Genomic DNA, 17862 nt, shown 5'->3' with positions numbered 1-17862 from the left:
GCCAAAAAATCAAAATCAAATCAAAGCAGTTCAACCGTATTGTTTCTTCTTCTTCTGCGAGATCCGTCAGAGTTAATAGTTCCCGTATTTTTAGAAATTGAAGTTTGTGTTGCTCTATACCTTCCTCATTCTCAAAGGGAAAAAGAATTTCTGTCCGCGGCATCGGCGGATATGGCATGTAGAATCGGCACACTGGTTTTCCATGTAGGTCTCTTAGGCAAGCTCGACCATGTCTTCTGTTTGGTACTGAAAGATTCCTGTAAGTCCAATTCATCCCCATCAGTCGTAATGTGTCGGTCGATGAAAGTTTAAACTTCAGCTGTGTTGATGATTTCATCACTTTCCAATAGCGGTGCATCGCTTAACCAGTACATCCTATGACAATGTGGTAATCCCCTATGTTGAAATTCAATTCTGTAATAGTAACGGACTACTAAATGTACTCCAAACAGTCAGTTTTGTGACAATTTCAGCATTTGGCGGAATCGATTGTCGAAATATCTGGAACATGTAACTGGATCTGTCCTTATCTGTTTCGCCTTTTCAGAACTTGATAGGGCAGTGGCCTCTTCTTCCGAAATGTCTACTTTATCTGCTAGTTTCTTTAATTTGACCAACAGCTTCGGCCATTTTGTCTCTGCAGCAGACATTGCTATGAAGAATGTTGGCAATCCAAACTGACGGATCATGGCTAAAACCTTTTTCTTTTCAGCCTCCCAATGTGCAGGTGAGGACCAAAGTCCTTTGAGTATATAATAGCCGTCATCATGCTGGATAAGGTTGCAGACAAAGTTTTCATCCCTCGAATTTGCAGCAGTTATATTTCTTGATCCAAACTTTGTTCGCTCCAACTCGTAGAGCTTATAAATATACAGAAGCACGTCCACACGCACGCAACGTCGATCATAGCGTCGTATTTTAGATCGTGCAATTTTGTTATAAGTTGTCATGATGAAGATGTCCTCTTCTTTGCAGTAAATACGACAATTTCTGAGCACCATCGTCAGTTGTAACGTCCCTTGGACATCACCTTGCCCTGGTGCCATTGCAACCCGTTCAATCGATCTGTTTTCAATGGGTTCATTGTCCATCAAAGTTTACTGGCCACCTGAATTTTATTCCTCTTCCATTTCCTGTTCATTTTCCTGACGGGCATTAAGCAGGTCTCTTACTGCTACCTCATCTGCAGGATCCGCAATAAATGGCACAGTTTCCTCGTTTCCTACATTTGCCAGCCAATCACTTGACATTTGAATGTTGTGCTTGACGTAGAGCTCTGTACCCAACAGATAATTCAGTACTTGGAATATTTTTTCTGGTCGCACTGTGTCCGTCACAAAATTTTGCTGACATTCCAAGCGACGTTTTAGATGCACTTGAATAATATGGCTGTTGTCAAATCTTCGTGACAGCATAGTGACTGTCTCTACAACAGAAATCGGGATATTTACTACTGCTCTACCAATAGCTCATTGTCGTTCATATCCTAAGGATATGATGCACATAAATGGGATGCTCGGGGATGTTAGCTTTTCATCCAGACACGTTAAATCCTGAAAAATATCAGGAAACTCCAATCCTTCTGAGAGGTAGATATTTGGCAATTTACCTTCTTTGACAAGGTTGCAATATGCTGCAAAAATTATATTTTTGGTCCGAAGATGGAAATTTCGATGACAAATAAAAAACTTTTCTAGCATCTTCCGAGTGCGTGAACTTTGATAAGATCTGACGTTTTTCTAGCTTTTTTACTTGGTGAGGGAATCAACTGCCCCCACAACACACGCCCTTTTTTATCTACAATGCGTACATATCAAAGATATTAGCAGCTCGACGTTGACGTGTTTTTAGTTTTGTTCGTACCTATCAGTTAATTAGGGTTTCAAAACAGAACAATTATTTTTACAAAATTACCTTCTGCCTAGATTTTATTTTTACCAGCCCATCAGTTAATTAGAGTTGGATAATTATGCTTACAATGTTAATTATTCATAATTATTTGTATTAATATTAATAAAGAATAACATATCTGGAAAAATTAGGGATTTATTTATTATATGACTAACTTAATCATATTTTTTCTACTTATCTTATGTGCCATATATATTCTTGTCAAATAAAAAAACTTCCATTTTGATCGGTAAGTTTACAAGGCAGCTATATGATATAATTGTCCGATCTGTAAAATTTCCCTGGATACTGTATCATTGTCGTAGACATTAATCCATGCGAAAATTCATCAAGCAATTTTAGTGGAAATATTAAGGCGTTAATTACAAAAGAGGCATTATTTGCTGACTACAAATCTTATTAGAACTTCTATCGACAGTGTGTAAAAGGATGAAATCGGAGAGTATCCCCGCTCACTCCCCATATAACGGTACTGTTCAAAATTACTAAAACCGCAAGAAAAACCGTGAAAATAGGCATATTTCCCATATAACACAATTTAAAATTCCTTGTCCCGTTCATCGCATTTCTTGGACAGCGGTGATGTCAGGCTTCACGCTAACGAGTACCAACCAGCTGGTCAACGGCACCTTCCCAATTATCGGAAAATCCAGGTGTATGCCCTCAAATCGTAATCCTCAATTCGTTTGCCATGGTCGTCATCAAAAGGGGGGTCTCTCATCCGAGGCTGTCGGATGGCGGGTCCCAAACACAGCGCACAACACTGCGGTTGGGACGTTTCGCCTTCAAACGGGTATCCTTTGGCTACCTAGAGGCTACTTGGTCTAGGACAGGAAGTCGTGAGCTGCTTGAGCCATATGTAAAAGAATCGTTTGTGGCACTCCCAGGTAAATAGCAATGAGAGAACTTTCCTCACTTGCGCGAACTTCTACACAAGACTTCATCCTCCCGAAGAAAGCCGTTTTATTGTATTTCGGAACAAATTCGCAGCTTTAGTTTAGCTTCATTAAGGAATTCGTTGGGAATGTGGTGGTGTTCATAGAGTAGAGTCCTTATATCCTTAATTATTTATTCTTTCCACAACTTTCGCATCCAAGAGTTAAAAGCTTTTGTATTTGTAATTAATGCCGTTCGCAATTCTGCATAATATAGAAACATTATTCATAATGTAAATTTCGATCTTCGTTGCATTTTCCAATATTTGGTTGCCGCACTCATGCCAACTCCCCCACTCGATCATTCTTCAACACGTGCCCACTTCACGCGGTCTATTTATCCGCTAAAGTCAACTTTAGTCTTTGGTATGTTGACATAGTTGAGAGTATGAAAAAAACTGCTAAAGAAAAGCTGAAATCCTACAAATTATCATGTATTGTCCACAGTTTTTTCAAACAACCGTCTACATTTGCGTTGTATCGGATCCATCGTAGCCGTATTAATTTCGATCTCGGTACACAAATGAACCATGAAAATGTATGCTGTCATTTAATATCCGCAATTAGAGTGATCATCAATCAAAACGAAAATCGAATGTGCTACAGAGTGATAGAAGGTCAAAGCACAGGAATTGAATGTTCGTTAGTACGAGTATATATGTATGTATATACGTAGTACATACATGCGCATGTGTTTTGTAGTGCAAAGAAGGCAGAGAGAGTGGACAAAATAGTGGCAAATCTTGCGAAAAAGTAAATATTACACCGGCAAAAGAAGCTAAAGAGGAGATATATAACATTGGAGCAAATGACGATGAGGAGGGGAAAATTACCTAATAAGAGTAGTGATTGCAAAAACTGATAAAAACAAGTCAATAAATAAGGCTGATGGCATAATTGATGAAAAGGGCGTCAATTTATGCTCCTGTTTTAAATTAGTAAATGTGTAACTGTTGAAAAATTCCACTTTAATTTAGAAAATTAAGCAAGTAAGGAATGGCAAAGTTTGCACACGTGAAATATTTTGAGATTTATTTCGTTAAGTTATCTAACACATTGACTCATATGTATATTCGTGCCTCATATTCAGTTAAGTGTTAAAGAATGTATGGAACGATTTTTTAGATGAAAGTTGACAATTGAAATACTTGCTAATTGTCTAATATAATGCTAAAGTTCAAAAATCAAGAAATCAGGAAAAGCTCAGGCGTAAATGTTATTAAGAGTATATGTATCTATACCGCTCCGAGGTGCAGTCTCCTCCTTAGACATTTATGACATTTTGACGCTCTTTGTGGTCGTAAGGAATTTCGTACGCAAAAAGACATTATACTTTTTATTAATGTGTTATTAAATTCAATTGATCAATTCAATAATTACATCAATTATAAATTGTAAACGAATGCGAATACATTCAAAGAAATTAACTAATTTTTGTGTCCTTACCGAGAATGAGCCAGCAGGAATTCATTTAAATTATAAATTGCTGTTTCCCATTCCAATTCTTCGCCAAAATACATCAAAACTCATTCTATCAACAGCACTCAAGATTAGTGAAGACAATGTTTCAATTTTTATTTGTTTTTACTTGACTATTGAAAGATGAATATCTTTTTATTCCCTTTTATGCTGTAACATCTGAGAAGAGTACGTCCAGCCGAAGTTAACGTTAAATTGTTAAATTAAATCGTATATTCGCAGTATTAAAAACCTATGAAAAAGAGATTTTGTAGTATGTATGTAGATATATACATATATCTATGTGTAAGTGTATGTATGCCTTTAACCAATTAAAAGTAAAATAACAGCATAGTAATTTATTGTATTTAAAATTATTGCTTTTGTTAAATTTGATATGTGTATTTAGCAACAACAACTCAGTTGTGAACATCAATTGAATATGCTTCTGTGCAAATACTTTTAATCCTAAACTGAAATTGTCGAAAAAGGAGAATTCGTCAATAATTTGGAGTAATCTGTGAGATGATGACACAGATGAAAGTGCATAGAATAGATAATTTTGTAATCATCTCATTGACATACTACTATAGAAGAGCTAATGACCGCTTCCATGGAAATAATGTATTAGTTTTTTTATATGACCTCTTCCTTATATGAAGATATTATGTGTAAGAATTAATATATTTTTTCTAATACGGCATAAATATATTTACTCCACCGATGGAAATTTTAATGTCTTTGAACACACTATCTGGGCTTGTTGAGTATACAAATACGACATAGTTTCATTCAAGGTAAGCCGATAATCAGACACTCTCTGCAAGTAAAGCTCGACTGCTGAAGTATTTGGTAGCCGCAAATGGAGCAAAGTAATGTTTGATTAGAAAATTCAGATGGTGTGCTAACAATCAAGGTATCAAATTGCAAAGTCAAGTGCTCGCGAGGGTTGTTGGGGCAACCTAGGGAAGAGCACGTAGCGTTGTCGAGACCATTTAGCCGCCAGTGCAACAGCAGCCAAGATAGGCTAGATGCAATATTGCCGATATTAGGTTAGTTTAGTTTATTGAATTTTGTCTCTGAGCTATACGACTTTCACGCAGAAAAGTAGAGTGGTAAGCAATGAACTTGCATGACATGAAGACAAATTTGTTCGTCCGACGTCAGCGTGCCACCAGCATGTACAGTTTGACTCCAAACGCAGAAATCAGATTGATCGACTTAAAGCCTCGCAGCTTTACTTATCGTTTTCAAATAATTTATTTGTTGACGCCGCAATTGGTTATTTGTTGTCCCTAACAGCTTGAAACGCGTCCTTTTAGTCTTATTGGATTCTAAGCGCTTAGATTAAAAAGTTTCTAATTATTAGTTTTATGTTATGCTTCGCCTTCCTATAGTCCTTAAAAATTTTATTATTTTAATATAAACAACCTATGTGTTCGCCAGATAGGATGCTCAGCGACTACTAACTTCTTCCCAGACTTAAAAAACAGGCTCGCTCGTTAAACATCGTACTCAAATGAGATTTCTAGGTAGAAGGTATTTTGAAACCCACAGTATTGAACTAAAAAGAAATTCTTTGCTGTAGACAGTACTTTACTGGAGATTGTGTCGAAGAAGAAGGTATATTTTTATATAAAAATGTAGTATCTAGTTTGAGTATTGCCCTACCTATCATCTTATTTATTTGAAAAATATATGACCACTGCTGATATTCGATCCAATCGGTATTAAGTAGATGCATAACTGGAACAGTGAAATTACGAGTTGTGGCAATACTAACGGGCGTTTAAATGAATAAAGTTGATAGTAAATGGATATTCTCATCACATGATTCGGCTATGCCACTAAGAATTTCACTTTTGTACTACTCGTATACGTGAAACTGCTCCTAAGAGCTTTAAGCTTGTCGTTGTAGAGCTTTCCAAAGTCATATATTTATGAAATGTTTGCTTTAGGTTTTGCAGCATACTTACTTTATTTCGCGTTGTTCAATGGGAAATTAAGTTGAAGTGAAGAAAGTGCCGTTTATTCCTAAATAAAAAATACATAATAGTGATATATGTATATAGACCAAAGACTTAGTCTTGCCATAAATTCTGTTAACAACGCATACAGTGACGACATTTTCTGAGCAAAAATTTATTTTTATACTCTTGCAACATGTTGCTACTAATTATAATAGTTTTCAGCTAACGGTTGTTTGTAAATCCTAAAACAAATCGATATACCTTTAGAGTTGAGTATAAATATATATATTTAAACGACCAGGATGACGAGATGAGTTGAAATCCGGTTGACTGTATCGTCACGAAACTTTGTATCTGTATTATCTGGTCAAATCAGGAGAACGAGTTCCCAGATGACCGTTAAAGGACCACAAAACACCATTAATCAAAAACATATAAACCACCATAACTAAGGCTCAAATTAAGACCCAAAACTGTAAATAACTAACTTTATATAGTTAATTTCATTAAAACATAAATTATAGTTTAATTTTTATAACGGCCTAAACATATAACAGAAGTTATGGCAGAAAGATCGGCAAAAGAGAACACAGCTACCCGAAAAAGTTTCGCTTAAAAGCCCTTCAGTCTTGACACTGTCTTGTTGCTAGCTTTTGTGACGGTTATGCAACTGATTGGCAAGTGCAATCCCGAAAATATTCAACAGTAAAACATCCACCATAATACATTAGCGCTAGCTGAGAGAGCAATGAACAAGCATAGCATGAAGTGAAACGATTGTCATGCGCGCAGAACTCCTGCCGAACACTGCAACAAATTTTGTGCTCACCAAGAGCTTTCGCTCTTGCTCATTATAAACTTTGATTGAGAAGTACAGTTTTAGAAGAGTTTTCTTGATTGCAATTAGCAGCGCTGTTCAATTTACATAAGAACATGGCATTTGCACAATACGCTTTTAGGCGCTGAAACAGTTACCAAGAAATAGTATTGAGTACTGAGAGCCAAGCAAAAAAATTAAAAAGTGAGGGCGAATGGCGCAATAAAGCTTTTGGATTTTAAGGCTATGAAATGCATTATAAAATATTTTTGTGGCAGACAGAAAAGTGGGTTCAACTTAAGCGGACTTAATGCTTACAGAGCGGAGCAACAATTCTTGTGAAGTAAAATTAAGCAAACAATGAATTTATATAACAAAACCAGATTTAGATATTGTGCAATATAAAGGAGCTATTCTAAATAAATGAAAAGAATCTAATACATTTTCCGAAGCAAAGTGGTAGTGGCAGCACTCCATTCTGATTCAAAGCCAGATGCTACTGCAAGCGGTTGGCGGTATCCGAGGCGAATGGAGTAAAATTTGAAAACAGTTTGTAGACAGCGCTCGTGCCTTGCACTCGTTATTGGGGGTCTGGCTGGAGTAAAATTTGTCACTTTTACAACCCCTGTGTGCTGGTGCTTTATGAAAAGCTATTCACATCGTCTTCGCCATTGCAGCTCCAACATCGTTACCGCCGTCGACATCTCTGCTTGGTGCCTGCCTGCGGCCAATTTATTCATTGAAATAGCGCCGCACAGCTGTGTTTGAACTCAGTTGCTGGCAGTTAGTCGGTGTGAGTAGTAGCCTGTGATGTGCTATATATTTCTTCATATACAATGGTTAAGTGTATTGGTTGTGTGAAACAGTATGTTAGTGGGAAAGTAATTTCTTTAATTGAAATTTAACGAAACAAAAAACAGAAAAGAAGCCTTGAACTGCGTAAAATAAGGCACTGGTTATTAAAAATATAGCACAGAAATCGTGAAACGATTGTTCAATTAAATCGAATTGAGAGTAATTGAAACTCAAATACAGATACAAAAAAAGTATTGATAAGTTAGTACTTTTGTGTTCAAGTGAATGCTTAGTGTGTTTTTCTTCACAAAACTAAAAAAAAAAACTATACAATTAACTCAACAAATTTCACTGATGAAGCCAGCAAGCGTGTGACAAGGCTACTACTCAGTAAATTTTAATTAATTTTGACTCAAAAATATAAGCAAACGTCTGCTCAAACGCATACCAGTAGACAATGTAGACCACTCAATAACTCAGTTTAAACAATGTATAAAAAATATGTTCTTCAACTATGCTCAGCTCTCTGGGGGGATTGTATTACCGTAAACAGCTTACATACATTCCACGTTTTACTGTTTCATTAACGAACAAGCAATAAGTAACTCTGTATTAGAATTTAGATATTAAATCTTGGTTTACGAACATCTTCATCAGTTTTACAATATGTCGGCAAAGTACTCACTACTCAAATATAGAAATAATTCGTGATAACAGGAAGCAAAGTTGAGGTATCGAGCAAAGTCGCTTAAACCATCGAAATGACAAAACAGATGAGACAACTAAACAGCCAACAACAACAGATGAGACAAGAAAACACTGGGACTCAGCCAAACAGTTAGAAACAACAGACTACAGGAGAGTCTGTGAGTCTGCTGTGCACAAGACAGGGTGTAAGAGGAGGATGGTGGTACGGTCATAATTCCCAACCAAGTGAACCCACTTTGGAAATATTTTGTGGCAAACATCCTTACGATGGACTTCGTGAAGTGACAGTAAAACAGGAGGCACCTTTATATGTCGCAAGAAACCGGATATGAATGAAGAAAGCGCTAAATGAGGGCTCGGAAAGAGAATGGTAAGAATGCAGCACAGACTTCAACTGCAAGGCGCCGAGCAATAGATGTACTTATATCTTCTGGATTTAGAATATGCCACGGAAACGGCTTAAATGCACTGGCGAAACCGCTAAGAAAAGCACGGCGAATAAAGCAGTCAGTGGCGACGACGTAAATAATGTTGCCGCACAGCTTAGCCGTTGAGCCGGGCATACTATATAATAAGCTAAATAAAAGCTACAAGGATATCATAGGAGCAGAGTTCCTGCGCATTAAATTTAGAATGAGAAAATAACGGAGGGTAAATAAGGCATAATCGGACGAACCACAACCAAGGCACAGGCACTGAAACTGAGGAGCAGAGTCTTAGAGGGCATCGTCACATCAGCTACTCATTCATTTGTATTTATGAGAAATAAGTATGAGCTTAAATTTGAGTGGTGCATGCAGTGGAAGGCTCAAAAGGCTATGCTAATGTTTGATGTCGAATTAATTGTGCATAGCACAATTACAAGTAGAAATATGAGTGCTAAAGCCGTGCATACAATGCCAGCTGTCGTTTTACAAGTTGCAGTGTGGGTCCAGTGTCCTTGCTGCTGTGCTGCCGATGGAACTTTGAGGAAAGCAAAAACCGGTATAAAGGAAGCTAAGTGACAAAAGAAATAATGACGAAACTGCTGATGACTATTGTGTGATAAGTGGTGATGAGTCATTGAGTTCGGGCTCAGTGCATACAAAGCTACTTGAATTTTAATGCCTCCCTAATATGAAGGTGAGTTGGTAGATGTTTTTCAAAAGCTTGTACATATGTACATATTCAGATTTTTAGTTGGTTTTAAATTATAATTTAAAAATGTAGAGACACATTTGCAAAGAAAAAATAATTATTTCAAGTCGTTGATTGTTATGTTCGAAATTTATTTAATTATTATGCCAATACTAGCATAATGACCAAAGAAATAAACTTGTGGCAAGTATAAATCAAATTACTAGTATTTTAATAGACCTAGCAGAAAGGGGCTATACCTACTTTAGTCTTACTGTAAACGAAAAGTAATAACGATCAAATCAAATCGAATTAAAAAATTTTAAAATTTTTAATATGAAGTGATTTTTTGTGTATGTGTAGATGTAGTATTTTATGAAATCGAATTTATTCTTACTTCATTATTATATACAGGGTTTGTCCGGAAAGTAATAGGATTGAGTCGAATTACAAAAAATGTATTGATGCAATCGTCACAATTCTTCAAAATAGGCTAATTCTGCGTCGATGCAGCGCTGCCAGCGCGATTTTCAAGCATTGAAGGCGTCACGTAAGCGTTAGGATGCCGGCTTTCCACTTCCACTCGCCGCAATTTCTGGTCGCCAGTGAGCACTTTTGGGACAATCTTCGCGCACACCTTGCGCATGTTCATGAATCATACATTTTGACAAATTTAACAGTTCAAAACTTTGCGCACACGAGCCATATTGTCGGTGCTTGTCGAAGTCGCAGGTCTCCCAGCACGGTCTTCATAAGCCTGGTGCCACCGCAACACCATTTCTTGCTAAAGCAACTTCTGGGTAAGCCTGCTTGATCATATCAAACGTCTCTGTCGCAGATTTTCCGAGTTTCACACAGAATTTAATCACGAACCTCTGCTCTAATGAACTCTGGAACTTACAAGCTCGTTCGTTTATAGGAGCGCCTTCTACCGAAACCAGTCAGTGCGGGCACTCTCCGAAGTACAGTCGCGGCGGTAGAAAATCAGTTATATTACCTTCTGGAAAAACCCTGTAGACTTCCATAACTAAAATTAAAATTATGTCTGATAAACTCGATGCGAAATTCAGAACCCCTAATTCGGAGGAATCATTTGATTATAGAATAGGTTTACCTTTGAGTTACAGCTACACTTTGCGGAACTACCGCTAAGTTGACATTTGAGAGCAATTTTTTTATTATTCATTAGTTCACCGTCGTCCGCAACATTTAATTAAAAAAAATTGCAATCGGCCTTTGTTCATGCGCGGCATCTGTAGTTTTGTACGGATGTCATTAATCTGTATTCATGACGAACAGAAAAAATGTTTATCGATTAGAAAGTTACATCTTTTGGCTCTCCTCTTTTATTTTTAACCGAGCATACATATGATTCATATTACCTTGTTTCTGCACCGACTGGAGCTGAAGTCGACACACCATACTCCTGGGAACAGCCACCATCAGTTTGCATTAATCAATCATGCAATTTTATGTAAGTACAATGGCGGTGCCCAAAATTTGTTGTACTGTAAGTTGCTGAAATAAATTCCTCTTCAAGTTTTGGAAAATTGCGTCATACTTAAAGAGATGTGGGTAAAAGGTATGGGTAAAATCAGTAGCACCAAAATGAAAGCACCAACAAAATTTTCAGGCTGATATAGTGGAAATAGTAATGATTAAAAATATATATGTATGTACATACGTTTGTGCGCGTTTGTGAGAACAATGTATACCTTACAAAGTAGGACAGTTTTAGAGCTTTATCATATATTTAGTTGAACTGTTTAGAGTAAAAAGGAATAATCTATATTGATCAGCTTATTTAAGAGACTTTTTATATGTATATAGATGTTTACAGACATATGCTGCTTGCTATGAATTTGGAATGCGGCAGGCGCGATCTCCCATTATTTTCGGATATCTTTTGTTCAGTAGAGTATTTTTTTGGAAAAAAGGTAAAAAGATGACCTGCCATATTTGCGATATTTATACCGCAATTAAAATTTCATTAATTATGACATATCTAAGAAAAGATCAATTGGTCGGCGATACTATTCCAAGCGAAACCAGGTTCTTCTCCACTTGATCCTTCCAACGGAGTGGAGGTCTTCCTCTTCCTCTGCTTCCCTCGGCGGGTACTGCGTCAGAGCTGAAGTGTTTTCGTCCATTCGGACAACACCGCTGTCTTTTAATTCGCTGAACTAAGTCAATGTCGTCGTATATCTCATACAGCCCATCTTTCCACCGAAAGCGAACTTTTCTCTCGAAAACTCGTAACGTCAACTCATCAGTTGTTGTCATCGTCCAGACCTCTGCACTATATAGCAGGACGGGAATTATGAGTGACTAGTAGAATTTGGTTTTTGTTCGTCGTATACTAAACTATCTACAACTTTAAAGTTATGACTGTCAACAGTGACATGAGTGCCAAGTCGCGAGTGCGACGACTGTTTGTTTGATGACAGGAGATATTTCGTCTTGCCCTCGTTCACTGCCAGACCCATTTTCTGTGCTTCCTTGTCCAGCCTGGAGAACTAACGGCGCGGGTGTTGAGACCGATGATATCAATATCATCGGCATACGTCAGCAGCTGTAAACTCTTATACCTGTTCGATTAAGTTCTGCAGCTCGAATTATTTTCTCCAGCAGCAGATTGAAGAAGTCGCACGATAAGCCAATTATGACATCATTCTTTATAAATAACTAGCTAAAGATGTACTTTGTTATTTGGTGCTTTGTAATGAAGTTCAATATCTTATAAAGTTTGAAAAAACATACATATAGTATGTAAAATCTGAATGTATGCATCTAGTGCGGCTATCAATGAATTCTTAAATATCAGACGACTTAAGTCACTAGAATATGGTAGCTGGCAAGCATCATTGGAGTTAAGATTCGTTATCTAACATTTGTGGTTCGAATAAATGCTATTGTAATATTTTTCTGATTTTTTAGAAATTGTTTGTGGAACATTAAATTATGCCGATAGCGTTAGGTTTGTACCACAATAATTAAACGGGTCTCCTTCTTTTACTTAAACAAATTTTCCGATTGACTGTTGTTAACTCGACTATAATCGCGTTAACGGTGTCTACGCAATTAAGAAGAAGAAGCCCAGTGCTTTCTTTTGACAAGGTACTGAACGACCACTACAATGTAATGGGTGTGAGGACGCGAAAGAACTACACTCGCGGTTCGTTTGCAACGAAGGATGAAAGTAAATAGTGTCATTCGTTCCACACAGTTAAAGGCAAAATTGAACTAAAGTAACGGTGAAAATGCAAGTAAATAAACAAAAATTCTGCAAACGTTAGCAACGGAATAAATATTAAAGCGGATGTATACCGTTTGAGTTGACCACTCTATCATTTATGTACAATATGTAAGTAGACATATAGTACATACATATGTATATGCGGTATAGGTGCTGTGAGTAAGAGAGTTGCTAAGAACTTGTAAAACGAGCAAATCCCATTAACTGAGTCGAAACATTCTGACAAAAGTGATCTTGGAAGATAGGATTTTTTCCATTTGGCAACTCGAAATGAAGTATTGCAGCAGCTGGGTATTTCAGACTTCGTCACGAATTTGTCCAATGTCAGTTTGCTGCATTTCATTCTTTCAAATTCAATTTTCCTGTCTTACACTTTCCGACAAGGTGAGTGGATTCTCCATCACTCCTTGTGGCGGTTGTCTTACATTGTTTTACCATATATTTTTTACTGTGTTTTATTATTGAATTTTTCGCTTTAATTTCAAAGGATGTTTGTTCGTTTCTTAACCGTTTGTTTTTATCTCTGTGCATGTGTATGGAATCAGGACAGAGATTGTCTTTAGCTTAAACTACCAAAACTACAGTCTTCATTTTGGAGCAAATTCATCAAGAAACCGAATGGATTACAATCAAATTTAGTATCTTATTTACTTGTACTATATACATTTATTACAAATAGGGACTCATTAGCTTCATTGCTATAATACATTTTGCCTCGGTCCCGAAATACTTTTTGTTTATTTAACAACTCAAAAAAGATATGAGATAAACTTAGTGAAAGGGACTAAGTATTGTATTCTATATAAATCATTGGGACAAAAAATCACCTGGAATTTGTAATTAAATTTATAAAAAGTTGTATTTAAAAAATGTACTGTGCTAAGTTGTTAGGATTGTTTTTAATTACGGCGACGAATATGAGCGCGATCTGCCAACCAGTTTGTTTACAACAGCTGCTTAAGTCGGTACACCTCAATAGTGCGTTGCGATTTTTACAAAGAACAAAAATAACAAACAAAGAATTTGTCTCAAATTTTGTATTTCTGACCAAATTTCGTGTGCGGAATCGTTGTGAATCTTGGGACAAGCTGTGATTCAGTTTTATCAAAAACACAAGCCTTAGATATGGCAAGAGAGCTCGACATCTCTCGCGAATCCATTCGAATGATTTTGGTGGATATTTTGGAACTCTGACATCATTAAGATACCTCTCAAATTGACCGATATTTTAGGCGCTTAGTTCCACTATTTCACTGTGATAAGTGCAATGTTTTTTCGCGATATCTTTATGGGATCTGGATTTCTATACTGTTGCGGACCGATTTCGCTCATTTTCTCACCGGTAAAATTGGTTGAATTGCTCCTGAGATATATGATTTTGATTTCACTCATTTCCAAACTGTATGAATAGGGGTCAAAAAAAGTGCCTTCTCAGCAAGTTTGGTCAATAGAGCTCATGAGGGGAGTGAGATATTTACATTAAACCTATTATGGGTAGAGCCAAGTCCACGTACACTAAAATGTTGTGTCCTATTTCGGATCTTTCATTCTGTATAAATATATAGGAATATTTTTTAAACAGTGTTTTATTAGCTATGACTGCTTTCGATTCGCAAAGTCTGCAAACGTTTGCAATGGAGTAAATATTAAAACGGATGTATACCGTTTGAGTTGACCACTCTATCATTTATGTACAATGTCACGCCTTTGTACATATATCTGCACCCAATTACGACAAATTTCGATAACCCGATGCAGCATTTCGGCTGGAATTTCGGCTATAATAAGCAGATGTTGAACATAAAACGGCGAACCATTTTGTTCAATTAGACATCGTCCGCATCTATTTTAACAAATTTCGGAAAAATGTCGGTAAATATCGTGCTGTAACGCTCGCTATTTCATTTTCTGTCTCATTTCGAAAGAAATAAGGCTCTCAGCTGACACCGTACCACAATTCGCACCAAACGTTAAATTTTTCGTAATGCAGTTGCGTTTCCACACGACAACCACACGCAAACCACTCGAGAATTTAATGTACCACAATAGGGACAATTTTGCTTGTTGACGAATCCGTGACGTCTTACAGTACTCACCGGAGTGCGCGCATTTGCGTAATAGTCTTGGACAATTTCCCATCGTAGTGAATGTTAAGTTACTATTTAACATTAATACGGCGATAACAACAAAATAACCTCTAATGTTCAGAAAACGTCTAAGAAGTCTGCATACATATGTACACCACCAGGTAATTAAAGAAGCGATAAATATTTTAACACATATATTATTACATAAATCTTATGTCTTACTGTTACTCAGTACTTTTTTAAAAAAATAGGTTTTTAAAAGGAAATAAACAAATTTCTAATCAACTAAAATTAATATTCTCTATGCGGATTACAATTTGATACATATATCGGGTGATTTTTTAAGAGCTTGATAACTTTTTTAAAAAAAAAAACGCATAAAATTTGCAAAATCTCATCGGTTCTTTATTTGAAACGTTAGATTGGTTCATGACATTTACTTTTTGAAGATAATTTCATTTAAATGTTGACCGCGTTAAAGGCGTTAAATCGCATGATCTTGGTGGCCAACTGCCCATGCATCCCGAAAAATGCACTGTTTGGTGTGGTTTAACAAGATGGCGGTACATGCCACACAGCTCGCGATTCTATGGCCATTTTGAGGGAAAACTTCGGAGAACAATTCATCTCAAGAAATGGACCCGTAAGTTGGCCACCAAGATCATGCGATTTTATGCCTTTAGACTATTTTTTGTGGGGCTACGTCAAGTCTAAAGTCTACAGAAATAAGCCAGCAACTATTCCAGCTTTGGAAGACAACATTTCCGAAGAAATTCGGGCTATTCCGGCCGAAATCCTCGAAAAAGTTGCCCAAAATTGGACTTTCCGAATGGACCACCTAAGACGCAGCCGCGGTCAACATTTAAATGAAATTATCTTCAAAAAGTAAATGTCATGAACCAATCTAACGTTTCAAATAAAGAACCGATGAGATTTTGCAAATTTTATGCGTTTTTTTTTAAAAAAAAGTTATCAAGCTCTTAAAAAATCACCCGATATTTAGGTATAAAGTCGATATTCTTGTATATACACTAGGGTGATTCAAAAAAATTTTTTTTTTTTTTTTCAATTGGTACTCGCAAAAATAGGTTCCTAGACACCTCTAAGAAAGCCTCTCCAAATATGAGTTTTTAATTGTAACGGGAAGGTCCTCCGCCTAACGGTTTTCTATTTTTTCTTATTATCAGATAGAAAAATTTATATCTCGCTTCCAACTACTTGAAAAAATATCTTGTTAATTAGGTTTTGTAGGAAATTGAATGCTCTAAAATATGGTCTCTTATGATTTTTTCGTAAACCCAACCGTTTAAAAGATATTAACGGTTGAAATTAGACTATTTTTGGACAATTTTTTTATTTCTTATGAATTTTATAACTCAATGAAAAAAAATTATTATGAATAGATTTTTGGAGAGGTTTTCTTAGAGGTGTCTATTTTTCAGAGTACCAAACGAAAAAAAAAAATTTATTTCATCCACCCTAATATGCATTGATGTTTGACGATGAATATCTCGAAAACGCTTAACTTAATCGAAAAATCATAGTAGACTATTTTTATAGAGCAGTAAATTTCCTACAAACCTATGTGTTTCATCATTCATAATAATTTTTTTTATTGAGTTATAAAATTAATAAGAAAAAAAGAATTTTTCCAAAAATAGTCAAATTTCAACCGTTAATATCTTTTAAACGGTTGGGTTTACGAAAAAATCATCAGAGACCATATTTTAGAGCATTCAATTTCCTACAAAACCTAATTAACAAAATATTTTTTCAAGTAGTTGGAAGCGAGATATAAATTTTTCTATCTGATAATAAGAAAAAATAGAAAACCGTTAGGCGGAGGACCTTCCCGTTACAATTAAAAACTCATATTTGGAGAGGCTTTCTTAGAGGTGTCTAGGAACCTATTTTTGCGAGTACCAATTGAAAAAAAAAAAAAATTTTTTTTGAATCACCCTAATGTATATACTATTTCGGTAATAGACCTAACTAATAATGCCGTCCTTTTTCCGTGAAAACGCATTTCGAAAATAATCGAAAAATTTTGCTTATTGTAAATTAATTTTTTTTAAACAAAGTTGTTAGTTTGGAACAGCTATCAATAAAATGTAAAAATATTTTATTAACTATTGACTTAATTAAAAAAAAAAAAAATATTTGAACAAAATCATATTAACAAAATACAAAAAACATGAAGAAAGTGTATGTGTTTTGAATGAAGTTACATGATTCTATTAAAAGCAAGAGGACACCATCGAACTTGATTTCAGAACGAAAAAAATAACCATCTACTTTCAAGTCAGGCACCAATGTGCTGCCATTGAGGTTATCTGCATAATTTAATAAGCAGCTTAGCGATTAGTTCAAAAAAGATACGTATGATATATAATTAAAAATAAACAAGTAAGGAAGGCTTAAGTTCGGGTGCAACCTAACATTTTATACTCTTTCAACTTGCAATAATCAAAGCCGGGGAAATACTTTAAGGTGTAAAACCAATCATATAGAGTAAAGTCAGCCAGATGTTCAAAAATCCTGATATTAGTTATATGGGAGCTAGGCCAAGTTTTCGCTCAAATTTATTTATTTTAGGCACAAAAATACACTATTACGAATAAAACACGCTCTATTATTTTCATTGGGATAATTTACATATTGGCCGATATATGCAGTACAAAGTCACCCCGAATTTCGAAAATCTTTATATTAAGTATACGAGGTGTGTTCAAAAAGTATCGCGAAAGTTTTGCTGACAGTTTTCTTCGATTGCAGGGGCGTGGTGCATCATGAGTTCTTGCCACAGGGA

Source organism: Bactrocera tryoni, chromosome 3, assembly GCF_016617805.1.
Source record: "Bactrocera tryoni isolate S06 chromosome 3, CSIRO_BtryS06_freeze2, whole genome shotgun sequence".
In the NCBI taxonomy this organism is placed as follows: domain Eukaryota; kingdom Metazoa; phylum Arthropoda; class Insecta; order Diptera; family Tephritidae; genus Bactrocera; species Bactrocera tryoni.
Note: the sequence above shows the minus strand (reverse complement) of the source record.